The sequence below is a fragment of the Anolis sagrei genome, chromosome 5 (assembly GCF_037176765.1).
Source record: "Anolis sagrei isolate rAnoSag1 chromosome 5, rAnoSag1.mat, whole genome shotgun sequence".
Taxonomy (NCBI): domain Eukaryota; kingdom Metazoa; phylum Chordata; class Lepidosauria; order Squamata; family Dactyloidae; genus Anolis; species Anolis sagrei.
In genome coordinates this window covers 36,696,516-36,710,272 of record NC_090025.1, presented here as the reverse complement: position 1 = coordinate 36,710,272, position 13,757 = coordinate 36,696,516, and the positions used below count along the sequence as shown (strand labels likewise).

General features: G+C 41.2%; 1 protein-coding gene across 12 annotated transcripts in view; it reads right to left on the bottom strand.

The window, feature by feature from the left end:
* BLTP1 (bridge-like lipid transfer protein family member 1) overlaps nucleotides 1-10,907 on the bottom strand; it is a 150,026-nt gene extending 139,119 nt beyond the window's left edge. For all 12 annotated transcript variants that reach the window (XM_060778979.2, XM_060778980.2, XM_060778985.2 and 9 more), the window contains exon 1: nucleotides 10,802-10,907. The gene's annotated coding sequence lies outside the window, so the exon portion shown is untranslated. The remainder of the gene's footprint in view (nucleotides 1-10,801) is intronic.
* Between the last annotated feature and the right edge of the window lie 2,850 nt (nucleotides 10,908-13,757).

Genomic DNA, 13,757 nt, shown 5'->3' with positions numbered 1-13,757 from the left:
CTGTTCCATAAAGATTACTACTATATTTAGGCATCATTGAATTTCACAGCAAGACAAGCTGCGTGCTTTTGAGTCATTTCCAGCTTTTGGTGACCCTAAGGTTCTCTCAGGGCCCTTCCACACAGCCCTATATCCCAGAATATCAAGGCAGAAAATCCCACATTATCTGAGTGTGGACTCAGATAACCCAGTTCAAAGCAGATATTGTGGGATTTTCTGCCTTGATATTCTGGGATAAAAGGCTGTGTGGAAGGGGCCTCAGATTGTTCAAAGAGGGTATAGCTTTGCTTTTTGCTGAAGCTGAGAGAATGTGAATTTCCCAGGGTTGCCCAGTGGTTTTCTAAGGCAGAGCTTGGATTCAAACCTGGTCTCTAGAGTCATAGTCCAATGCTCAGATCCCTACACCACACTGACTCTCAATAATAAGACATATATATATATACACACAATAGGTAATTTTGCTCCAAACTCAGAAAACGTAATTCCAGAGATATAGCCTTACTAGCCTGTGACAACAAAAACACTAAGAGTATTGTGCCCTCCTAAAGACAATATCGTACTATTAGCTTTAACTGACTAGAAAACCGTATCATTTCAAGTCATAAGATCAAGAATGAGAAAGAAAGGGGGAGAAAAAAAAGGGGGGGGGGTGACAGTGCCTTTAAAACTACCTGGTTTTTATTTTTGCCTGAACTTCAGTTAATATAAAGTGGTATGAAGGCCTCAGATATAAAGCATCATTGTGCAGTTGTAGGAGTAGAGACAGAATGTAATAAGATCTAGAAAGGTGTAACAAGTTATGCATTTTAAGCAACATCAAGGGAGCGAGCTCACATCTGTCAGCTCCAGTTTCTCATTCTGAGACATAAAAGAGGCCTCCCACAGGATGGTAAAACATCTGGGTGTCCCTTGGGCAGCGTCCTTGCAGACGGCCAATTCTCTCACACCAGAAGCGACTTGCAGTTTCTCAAGTCGCTCCTGACATGAGAAAAAAAGCAGCAATAAGGGGGTGGGGCCAACACCTTCCATCACCAACTATCTACCTTGATAGACAGTACTATGGCTTCTGTTAAATATCCACCAAAATTACAATGATTCATTGAAGCACTACTCATCAGGGAATTCAGATCTAGGGCACCTCTTTAAAACAGCTGGCACATTGCTGATGCTCTCTCATATACTAAAACTGATGAGAAGCAGCATGTATGGTCAAAAACTGATTGTGTCCCCTCTTGAAAAAAGGAGGAACATGACAACTGTACTTAATAACTAAGCCACCAATGAATGTAGGATAGGGACATCCCTGGCCTGTGAAATTTACTATGTTTCTATTTCTTCAATAACACTTGAAACACTTGAAAAAGAACTTACTTTCAGAAAGAGACCACACAAAACAAAATAAAAAGTAATAACTGAGATGTAAATAGAACTCCCCTTTTCTCCCTTGAAATGTATCTCTATGAAATGGGGAAGTCTCCAATTAATCACAGTATCCTGTTTTCTCCAAAGTAACTGGTTACTTGCTTGAGTTAAGCCAGGATCTTAGATTAATTTCAAACCATGGTTTAAGATCTTGTTGTTTTCCAAAACTGGTAGCTATAGTTTTCTAGTTTGAACAAAACAAGAAACTAGAGTTAACTGGGAGTTTTCATTGCATCTCACTTCTCCTTCCCAGCATATCTTACCCACACAATGTTTTTCATACCTAATAAGAAGGATGGCTCTGTTTTCTACATTTGCAGTTTATTTAAGCATTTCCGAAAGTTAGTAATGTTGTTTTGTTATTCGGGTCAGTGGCATTTTGAGGGTCTACTTGACATTTACATGTTTTTGTTTGCTTCCTTTTTCCATCAAGAAAATACCAACAGAACCTAGGTCTGAGAGAAAAGCTCTGTTTATTTAGCTGCGGAGATGACTGTGGAGGAAGTAGAGTTTGTTATCTTGGCAAAGCAACTGATTCAAAAAGGCATAATGCAGGACATTTAAAAAAAGAACATGTTTCTGCTATGGAATAATTATTATTATATGTATTATAATATTTAGTAAAATAATGCGATTTAAAATAAGCATTTCTTTCTAATAGCAGTTTGAGCATGAAAGCTGCAAGATATTGTATGTAATATAAGCACAATATAGTCTTGGCAAATCTTTATCACCAAGAACTTGTCGTTTTAACATTCACATTTTGATTATGAATATCTCAAGCTCTAACATAGCAAACCTCAGTAAACTGAAAAGAAAAGGCCCTGTCAGAGCCTCTAAATCATGCCAATGAGAAACACAGATGCTTGATCCTTTAAGTAGGGGATAAGCAGATCTTTTTCAAAAATATATGTCATAATCAATCTGGAAAAGCAAAAGGCTAGTTAAGCAACAGTTGTCTTATATCTGCCAAGGATAGCCAGTCAACACTAAGAATTTCACTCATGTGTCAACATGTACGACAGTACATATTCAGTATTACTAAAATATTTCTTTGCCCAAACATAACTTTCCATTTTGTTCAACAATATTTGGGTCTTTGTAAACATGCACAAGATCACAGTTGGATGTGAATTTGTTTAATCAAGATGCCATGAGAACTTGACAATATAGTCTCAAAAGAGACAACAAGTAACACACAGCAAGTAGCTTTATCAGATCACTGGATATGACCATGTAGTAACTTTTCAATAAGACAAGCATGTTGTTTAAAGGATTGAGAAAATTTGGGTTTACAAATCATGAATAAAATAATCCCTACGGATACTGAGGTGCAAAACCAAAAGAAACTGAACTTGCTTCGGTTAGAAAATTCAAGACAGGATAATAAGGCAACAAAGCAGATTTATTGCTACTAAAGCACATTTATTTGGTTCCATAAATTTATTAGCTTCTGAAAGACCTGGGGGGGGGGGGGGATTGAGACCAGGGGTTCTCAAAGTTTTTTCACCTATGGAGCCCTTTTTAAAAGCAAACGTTTCTTGTAGAGCCCCAAGAAATGTTTATATATTGTATTATGCATTATATATAATAGATAGATAGATAGATAGATAGATAGATAGATAGATAGATAGATATAAGTGTGTCCATGCCTGAGAGAGAGAGAGAGAGAGAGAGAGATCAGGTATGGACACATTTTTTGATGCACTGAGTTTTAAAATTTGACAGGCCAGGCATGGGGGGGGGGGAGGGGGGACATGAACAAAGTCCTATGCACACTGCAAATATCTTGTTTGTAATGCAAAAAGGGAAGGAAAGAAATACAATCATTAAAATGAAGTGCAATCTTAACCAACATAAACCTAACAATATTTCAATGGAAGACCCCAGAGACCATCTAGGCCTACCCCCACCCCCATGCCAGGCAGGAAAAGCACAATCAAAGCACCCCCTGAAAAGTGGGAGGGAAATAGGATTCTGGAAGCAAGCAAACCAGGGAGAAAGGATCTGGGTGGTGAGGGAGGTGGGGGCAAAAGGCTTTTAGCAGCAAAGGAGGTGAGGGAAAAAGGCATTTGGGGGTGAGGGAGGTGGGGAGGAGCAGGTAAGAGGAGGGAAAGCTTGGCGGGTAGGGAGAATGGAAAAGAAAATCACGGAGCCCCTCAGTATGCTTCACAGAGTCCCAAGGGCTCTACAGAGCACACTTTGAGAACCACTGCACTAGACTATGCTGATGCTACTCTTCATCCAAACATCAACAAATTTACAAGTGCTTACATCCCTGTACAAAAACCCACTTTGTCAAATATGACAAAATGTTTTCTAGTAATTGCTTATAACCAGTCAGTTCAGAGTGGAATTAAAAGAGTTGATTATTAACAATGATAGGGATAAACATTTGTTGAACAATTTTGTTCCTCAGAAGTATATGCAAAAGCATGTTAATGGAGGTATGCATCATTTTATGTTGTGTACTTGAAGCAGTTGTTGCCAGGTTTAATAATGGGATGGTAAAGCTACCTTTAACCCATCACTTTCTCCCTTTTTAAAATAATAATTACTACAGGCTCTCTTGTGTTCATGAACACACAGTTTAACATTATTCAATTACTATCAGCATCAGCATCATCCCAACTTTATCCTGATAAAGGAACTCAAGACAGCTAACAACATATTTTAACTAATACAAATTAAAAACAATACAAAATGTAAGATTAAAAAAACAACTAGACAATCTTTGAAGTTAAAACATTAAATACTAAAATTAAAATGCATTAAAAGATTATATACAAATTGTAAAAACAACACCTTAACAGAATTAAAAGGCCAACCCTAATTTAATGACACAAAAATATTTTGGCCTGACAACAGGAGAGCAAGGACAGGGTCATCCTGGTTTCTCTTGGGAGGGAGTTCCTAAGTCTGGGTGTAGTCACTGAGAAAGCCCTCTCCCTTGCTCCCACGCAAAGATGATGGAAGAGAGAGAAGGGCCTCTCTAAATTATGTTAGATGAGCTTTAGTGTGCTCATATATAATCTAGTATGAACCCACTAAGTCCTTCAAACAACATGGACTCAAGCTGTATAGGGCTTTACAGGTCAAAACCTGCACTTTGAGTAGTGCCCAGAAATGGATCGATTGCCAATAGAGCTGTTGCAACAATGGAGTTTTGTGCTCCCTGTAGGTAGTCCCAGTTAACAACTTGGCTGCATCCTTTTGGGCAACTGAAGTATGTGCACACTTTTGAAAGATAGCCCTGTGTAGAGTGCATCACAGTAATCTAAACAGGATGTAACCAAGGTATACACCACTGTAGCCAAATCCAACATATCCAGGAATGGGCACAAGTAGTAGGTGCTCTAGCTTTAACTTCACAAAAGCACTCCTGCTCGCTGCTGAAATCTGGGCCTTCGGTCTGAGCTGTATCTCAGAATACCCCATACCAACATTTTCAGGCGGAGTGTAACTCCACAGACTGAATCTCTATTCCCAGATCTGTTTTTTCAACTGAGCAGAAACATCTGCCTTGCTTGGATTAAGCTTCAGTTTGTGTGCCCTCATCCAGTCTATTACAGTTGCCAGACATCTGCCAGAACAGACTTCTTTGAAATTAAGCGGGAAGGAGAAATACAGCTTGGTATCATCAGCATACCATAATACCTGACTGCAAAACTCAGGACAACCTTTCTCAGCAGATTCATGGATATGCTAAATAGCATGGGGGGCACAACTGATCCCCGAGGAACACCAAAGAGTCAAACAGTAATCTCAGTTGATGCTGCACAAAAAAATAATGAGACAAATCCCGCACCTCAATCCTTATCTGAACAGTTCTCCATAATACATGCCGGATCAAGTCCTGGATGGACTAAATAAAACTTTTAAATATAGTTCATTCTTCACTGTCATCTAGTTCTTTTTGTTACTGGCACTGGAAGTCCTGAATGATGTGACTAAACTTATAAATAACCTGTGTGAAACTGAATATTAAAGATTTTATAATAGTACTCATGCCTTCTTTTCCATGAAAAGACTTTCTTAGACCTGCTCTTTAATAGAACCTCAAAACTTTGACCAATATATCGCTACCCCCCCCCCCCCAATTTAAAAGGAAACTGTATCACAGTATTGTGCAATACTTTCCAAAGCATATTTCATGAACATTGCTGTGGTCACCAGCAAGCAGTCCATGAACCAAACCAGGGGCACTCATCCTGCAGCAGTGAAATCAGACCTCTACCACAACTGCACCAAATACTGTGCCAAAGGTAGCATTGAAGTGTGTCTATGTGCACATTACAATATTCAAGTAAATATGTACAGAAATTCAACTATAAAAATGACACTCTAATCCTAAATACATTTGTTATGCAGTAAGCCTCATTGAACTTGAAAGGACTGTGTCATTACATCAGACCTCACTACCTCTGAGGATGCTTGCCATAGACGCAGGTGAAACATCAGGAGAGAATGCCTATAGAACATGGCCATATAGCCCGAAAAAAACCTACAACAACCCAGGATGTTATATATCACCAACTACTGACCACAATACCCTTTTTTGAACAGATATATCTTATGCAGCATTGATTATCCATTTGTCTCTAATCTATGCTAGTTAAATGTAAAAACAAGGATTTACTGGGATTGCTCCATGTAGCCCATGCCATCACTGTTAGGGACAAGGAAATCAAAGCTAGTTCTGCAGCCTTGACTCATTGGGCAAAGGGCAAACTTGCAATTGATAATTAAGATTGGATTACTTTCATTGAGATACATTTACTTTCTATTTCAGTGTTAGCAAAACATCTTGAGGAGAGGATAAATTATTACCCATATCTATCCCATACTTGGCACTATTAAAAGGTGGCATAATTGCAATTTTGCAGCTACAGAGTACTCTGTGATTAAGTATTCCTTAATATGTATTTTAAATATTGTGCTGTACTAGAAATCAAGAAAGTTTGGGCGTGATGGAAGAAAGCGTTTATTTCCAACTTGCAATAAGGAACTGGCGGAATGAACTCTCATTTTAGAGCTAATATGGATAATATGCTGTTGAAGTAGAACCACTGAGTCAGTGATAACTTACTTAGTCAACATTTACACAGCCACATTAGTTAATTGTTTCGACTGAAACAAGAACCAACTCGCGGATGTAGGCTTAAGGTGAGAAAAGGAAGAAAATAATACTGCACAGACCAATGTACTTCCAAGTAAACGTACACAGGACTACACTGTTGGCTGCAACTTTAAACAATTACTAAGATACTGTCTCATGGAACACAGAAGCCTAAATAGGGGCTCATGTTGTCAGTGACGATACAGAATAATAATGTGATCTGTGAGGCATCAATGACTGTCAATAAAAAACAGACCACTCTACAGGATCAAGGAAGAGTCTCCCATAGAATGTAAACATTAAAGTAGTGAAAGTGGAACTGAGGAGACAACTCTTTTCCTTGAATGGACGACTCAAAAGGAATTATCAATCATTTAATGAAAAATCGGTCTAAATTAAACACACTTAGATGCACAATTTTTTTTTTTAAAGAGAACACTTCAAGAAATGTGTTTCCTGTGTAGAAGGAAATCAAGTGAAATACAGCCCCAGGCACACCCCACATAGCAAGATAGTTCATCATTTGGTCCTTTAAAAGCTGCTGTCCTGAAGTGGCTGGTGGTCACTTCAACATTACTTTTTAAACTGTCCATTAATTAATAGTTTCCCATAATATTTCCAGTTTTCTAGGCATGGTTGTGAAAACTGGGAAATGAATAAAGCTGACAGGATAGAAATGAATTCATCTAAATTGTGGTGCTGGAGATGAGATCTATGAATACCGCAGACTGCTAAAAGGACCAATACAGTAGGCTCTGAATCCATGGATGATGAAGTCCCATTATATACAGTGCTGGAATAAAATGGTGTCTTCTAATATAAAATGTCCAAATCAAGATATGCTTTTTGGAAGCAATATTTTCAAGCTGTGGATAGCTGAATCCATAGATGCCGAACCCATGGATAGAGGACTTACTGTAAATTAGTCAAATGAAGCCTGGACTCTCCCTAGAAACCAAGAGGGCTAAACTGAGGTTCTTATACTTTGAACATATCACAAGATGTACCCTTTTAGAAATGATAAAAACATTTTGTAAATAATTATTTTCACATTCTACATTTACATCCTATTGCTACCATATGACAATTCTGTATTTGTGTTTGGTGCACGATTTTTATATTTTTGTGTTTCTATCTATGTTACTTATTGTATATACTTTATGTTCATATCAGGATCCCGTAGCATTGAGACATGGAAGTTAAAGTCATTAGTTCTCCAATGTAGAATATGCACCCAAATTATCTCCTTCATAACTGACTTATGGAAAAATACAACTAAGGAAAGTTACATTGTTTCTGGGACACATGCTCAATGACATTCAAACAAGGAGGAAAAAAGAATGTTTGGGCCTCAAACCGATTTAAATTGCAGGAAAAAATGCCATCTAAATATTAGGAAAAGCTTCCTGAAGGCAAGAGTTGTTCAGCAGTGGAACATGCTGCCTACGAGTGCAATTCAGTCTCCAATGGAGGCTTTAAACAAAGGCTTGGTGGTCATCTGTCAGGAGAGCTTTCACTGTATTTTCCTGCATGGCAGGGGGTTGGGCTGGAATGGCCTTGTGGTCGTTTTCAACTCTATTGATTCTGTGACTAAAAACTATATTATATTTTCTTGTATAGCCAGTTCCTCCCAGCCTGGGATCTAAATAAAACCATGGATTGAAACTGAATCCAGACAAAACAAGGGTCCTCATCTCAGGAAAGAAGTATGTCAATCAATTCTGGATGGGGCTACACTTCCCCTGAAAGACTGCTTGCAACTTGGGAATGCTCCTAGATCCGTCCTTCCAAATGTCATCCCTGGTAGATGTGACAATAGGAGTGCTTACTACCAGCATCGGCTGGTCTGCCAGCTGCGCCCTTTTCTAGATTTGGTGGACCTGAAGATGATAGTGCACGCACTGGTAACCTCAAGGTTGGACTTCTGCAATGCGCTTTACATTGGGCTACCCTTGTACCAAGTTCGGAAACTCCAGCTGGTTCAAAGTACAGTAGCCAGATTGGTTACAGTAACATAACAACAACAACAACAACAACAACAACAACAACAAGTGAGCATATCACATCTATCCTAAAGTAATTCCACTGGCTGCCTATTAGTTTCTGGGCAAAGTACAAAGTGTGGGTTTTGACCTTTAAAGCCGTACACAGTTTGGGTCCGGGTTATCTAAAGGATTGCTTTCTCCCGTACAATCCGCCCCACATACTGTGGTCCTCAGAGAGAGGGGGTAAAACCCAAGCAGCCAGAACCTGATTGACAACCCAGAGGACCTTTTTATCGACTGCCTCAAGACTGTGGAATAACCTGATGGAAGAACTCTAAATGAGCTGTCAGAATTTAAAAACTATGTAAAGACCTCTGTCTTCTAGCAGGCCTACCCAGACAAGCTTTAGACATGAATTTTAAATGCCCTTTGTTTGATCTCTCTTTTGTGTATTTTAATATGTATTTCATAGAGATATATTTTGGTATGTAACTTTTATGGATGTACACTTAAGTGCAGGCATGGGCAAACTTGGGCCCTCCAGGTGTTTTGGAGGGCTGTTAGGAATTGTGGGAGTTGAAGTCCAAAACACCTGGAGGGCCCAAGTTTGCCAATAGCGGCTTAGTATGTGCATTTGTAGTGTTTTTGCTGTGCTGGTGTATTACAATTGTTTTGTAACCTGCCTTGAGCCATGAGGAGGGGGGGGGGTAAGAAATAAAATTTAAATTATGATAATAAATTGATGCTACGCAATGAACACTTAAAAGAGGGGGACAGCTGGCCCTCCATATCCACGGATTCTGCTTCCAAAGGTTGACTATCTATCTATCTATCTATCTATCTATCTATCTAAAAATGCTCTGTGCATAAAGAGTACCTTAAAAACAAAAGAACCAATTAACGAAACCACACCAAATTTGGCAAAAAAACGCCTCACTACACAAGGATTATGATTTTTTCATTTGGGAGTTGTAGTTGCTGGAATTTATAGTTCACCTATGATCAAAGAGCATTCTGAACCCCACCAACAATGGGAATGGGCCAAACATCCCACAGAGAACTCTTATGACCAACAGAAAATACTGTGTTTTCTGGTGGTCTTTGGTGACCTTTCTGACACCTCCCTGGTGATGCCCCCTTCGGGTCTTGACTTCCCAGGTTGAGAAATGCTGCCTTAAGGTCATCCAGTCCAACTCCCTTCACCAGGGCAAGAAAACAATCAAAGCCCTCCTGACAAAGGGCCATCCAGCCATTTGTACACACACACTCACACACACATGTATATGATAGATGCAGTATCAAAGATTTGAAAGGGACCCCTAAAGAAGGACAATGATATGTTGCATGTTCCAGAGTAGGCAAACCAGACACTCTCCACATCAACACTGGCAAAGAAACAGCAGGATTTTTATTTTTTATTATTTTTTGTCGTGTCAGGAGCATCCTGTTGTGAGAGAATTGGCCATCTGCAAGGACGTTGCCCAGGGGACGCCCAAATGATTTTTGATGTATTTATCATCCTTGTGGGAGGCTTCTCTCATGTCCCCGCATGAGGAGCTGGAGCTGATAGAGGGAGCTCATCCGCCTCTCCCCGGATTAGAACCTGCGACCTGTCGGTCTTCAGTCCTGCTGGCACAGGTCTTTAACCCAACCCACTGCACCTCCGGGGGCTCCACAGCAAGAAATGCTGTTTACCCACAAGCAGAAAGACATTACATATATTAGAAACCAACACTTTCTCATTACTTTAATTTTCCAGATCACCAGACTGGGCCACAGCAACGCGTGGCAGGGAACGGCTAGTATATATATATAAAATTCAGAATGTTGCCATTTTGGACAAGGGATTCTATATTACTAGGCCAGGCATGGGCAAACTTGGACCCTCCAGGTGTTTTGGACTTCAACTCCCACAATTCCTAACAGCCTACCGGCTGGAGGGCCCAAGTTTGCCCATGCCTGGCTGTTAGGAATTGTGGGAGTTGAAGTCCAAAACACCTGGAGGGCCCAAGTTTGCCCATGCCTGGCCTAGGCCTTTGTGTGCAATGGGACATGAGTATCCACGGAGAACCAACCCCCAGTGGGCACCAAGGGCCCTATTTGGGCCTAAAAGGGGAGCAATAGCAGGCCTACTTCTCTTCAGGCAGCGATGAGCTGCACCCTCCCTTCAGCTGCCCCAAAGAGGACCCCACTTGGCAGGTGAGGCCTGGCGCCTCCTTCCTGAACGGGGCCTCCGCCCAACATGGCAAACAGCCCCCTGCCTCGCCTCACTCACCCCATTGTCCGCTTGCTTTCCTCCAGCACGGGCTCCGCTGTTGCTTTACTACGAACCCGGAAACCGGCGCCGCCTCCACCGCTGGTGGCAAACACCGGCGGGCTCCACCCCCTCACCCCTTCCAGCCAATCACCGGGCAGGACCTTTCCGCGCTGACCAATCGGTAATGGCTTCTAGCCGGAAAAAGGAGGTTGGCAACGAAGGGGCTGGCAACCAATAGGAATCACGTTAACCTCTACTTAAGAGTGGAAGCGGAGGAACATAGAATAACAAGTAGATTCACACAGGACTCTCAACTTCAGGGTACACTTGGGCACGTTCTTGCAGTTTGATATCACTTTAACACCAGCAACATAATAATAATAATAATAATAATAATAATAATAATAATAATAATAATAATCATAGAATCATAGAATCAAAGAGTTGGAAGAGACCTCATGGGCCATCCAGTCCAACCCCCTGCCAAGAAGCAGGAATATTGTATTCAAATCACCCCTGACAGATGGCCATCCAGCCTCCAGAACATGGCCATATTTTATTTATTTATTATTTATTTCGAGGTTTTATATACCGACCCTCTCACCTTCAAAGAGGGATTCGGACCGGTTCACAACATGTGTTAACATACAAAAAATATACAATAACAACACAATGCCACTTCATTACACGATTAAAATATCAGCACCATACACATTAAAACATTATCATCCCAGTTAAAAGAGCCAAATCGTCCGACACCATCACAATCCCGTTCATCATCCTCCTTTCATGTGGGCAAAGAATTAAATCAGTTGTCAAATGCCGCGTTCCACAACCAGGTCTTTGTTAGTTTCCTGAACGTCATGAGGGAGGGGGCAGTTCTGATCTCTAATGGCAGTTCCAAAGTCGAGGGGCCACCATCGAGAAGGCCCTGTCCCTCGTCCCCACCAGCCGTGCTTGTGCAGGCGGAGGGACCGAGAGCAGGGCCCCTCCAGACGATCTTAGTGGTCTTGATGGTTCGTAGGGGAGAACACGTTCGGATGGCTCGTAGGGGAGAATATAGCCGGGAAAAACCTACAACAACCCTAATAATAATAGAATCATAGAATCAAAGAGTTGGAAGAGACCTCATGGGCCATCCAGTCCAACCCCCTGCCAAGAAGCAGGAATATTGCATTCAAATCACCCCTGACAGATGGCCATCCAGCCTCTGTTTAAAAGCTTCCAAAGAGGGAGCCTCTACCACACTCCGGGGCAGAGAGTTCCACTGCTGAACAGCTCTCACAGTCAGGAAGTTCTTCCTCATGTTCAGGTGGAATCTCCTCTCTTGTAGTTTGAAGCCATTGTTCCATTGCGTCCTAGTCTCCAAGGAAGCAGAAAACAAGCTTGCTCCCTCCTCCCTGTGGCTTCCTCTCACCTATTTATACATGGCTATCATATCTCCTCTCAGACTTCTCTTCTTCAGGCTAAACATGCCCAGCTCCTTAAGCTACTCCTCATAGGGCTTGTTCTCCAGACCCTTGATCATTTTAGTAATAAGTGTTCGACTTGTGATTTTGTGATACAAAATCCAGCATATACATCTCGTTTGCTGTGACATACTGTGCTTTTGTGTCAATAATAATAATAATATAGTATCCTGAGCTGCTGCAAGAAGATCGCGCAGACAGACTACAAGCAGAGGCACAACACCGCTGCTCAGATGATTCATTGGAACTTGTGCTACAAATACCATCTGCCTGCGACAAAGAACTGGTGGGATCACAAGCCGGGAAAAGTCACAGAGAATGAACATGTCAAACTCCTCTGGGACTTCCAGATTCAGACAGAGTTTTGGAGCATAATACTCCTGACTTCACAATTGTATTAAAAAACAAAGTATGGATTGTTGATGTCGCAATCCCAGGTGACAGCAGGATTGCAGAGAAACAACTGGAAAAGCTGACACGATATGAGGATTTAAAAATCAAACTGCAAAGACTCTGGCACAAGACAGTAAAGGTGGTCCCAGTGGTGATCGGCACACTGGATGCAATGCCTAATGACCTTGGCCTGCACTTAAACACTGTCGGCGCTGACGAAATTACCAGTTGCCAGCTGCAAAAAGCCACCTTACTGGGATCTGCACGCATTAATTGCAGATACATCACACAGTCCTAGACACTTGGGAAGTGTCCGACGTGTGATCCAATTAAACAGCCAGCAGAGTGTCTGCTGTGGACTCATCTTGTTGTGGTTCAAATAATAATAATAATAAATTTATTATTTATTTTATTTATCGTGTCATCCACAACCAGAACATTGTATTACATTTCTAACAGAACAAAACAAACAAACAGATTAAAAAAAACACAAATTTTGCAAACTTGGTAGCTGATTAAATGTCCTTTGACCAGTATCTGGCTACTTGGAGTGCTTCTGGTGTTGCTGCAAGAAGGTCTTCCATGGTGCATGTGGCAGGGCTCAGGTTGCATTGCAGCAGGTGGTCAGTGGTTTGCTCTTCTCCACACTCGCATGTCGTGGATTCAACTTTGTAGCCCCATAATAATAATAGGATTTAACGATCAAACTGCAAAGACTCTGGCACAAGACAATAAAGGTGGTCCCAGTGGTGATCGGCACACTGGGTGCAGTGCCTAAAGACCTTGGCCTGCACTTAAACACAATCGGCGTTGATAAAATTACCATCTGTCAGCTGCAAAATGCCACCCTACTGGGATCTGCACATTATTCGCCGATACATCACACAGTCCTAGACACTTGGGAAGTGTCCGATGTGTGATCCAAGTTTCCCTATGTCTGATTTAACTGCTACAGTTCAATGTTATGGAATCCTGGGGGTTGTGGTTTGGTGAAGCACTTTGGCAGAGCAAGGCTTTTTAAAATTGCAATCCCCATGATTCCATAGCATTAAAGTGGTCTCAAACTGAAACAATTCTACAGTGTAGATGCATCCTTGGACTATATTTTAGCA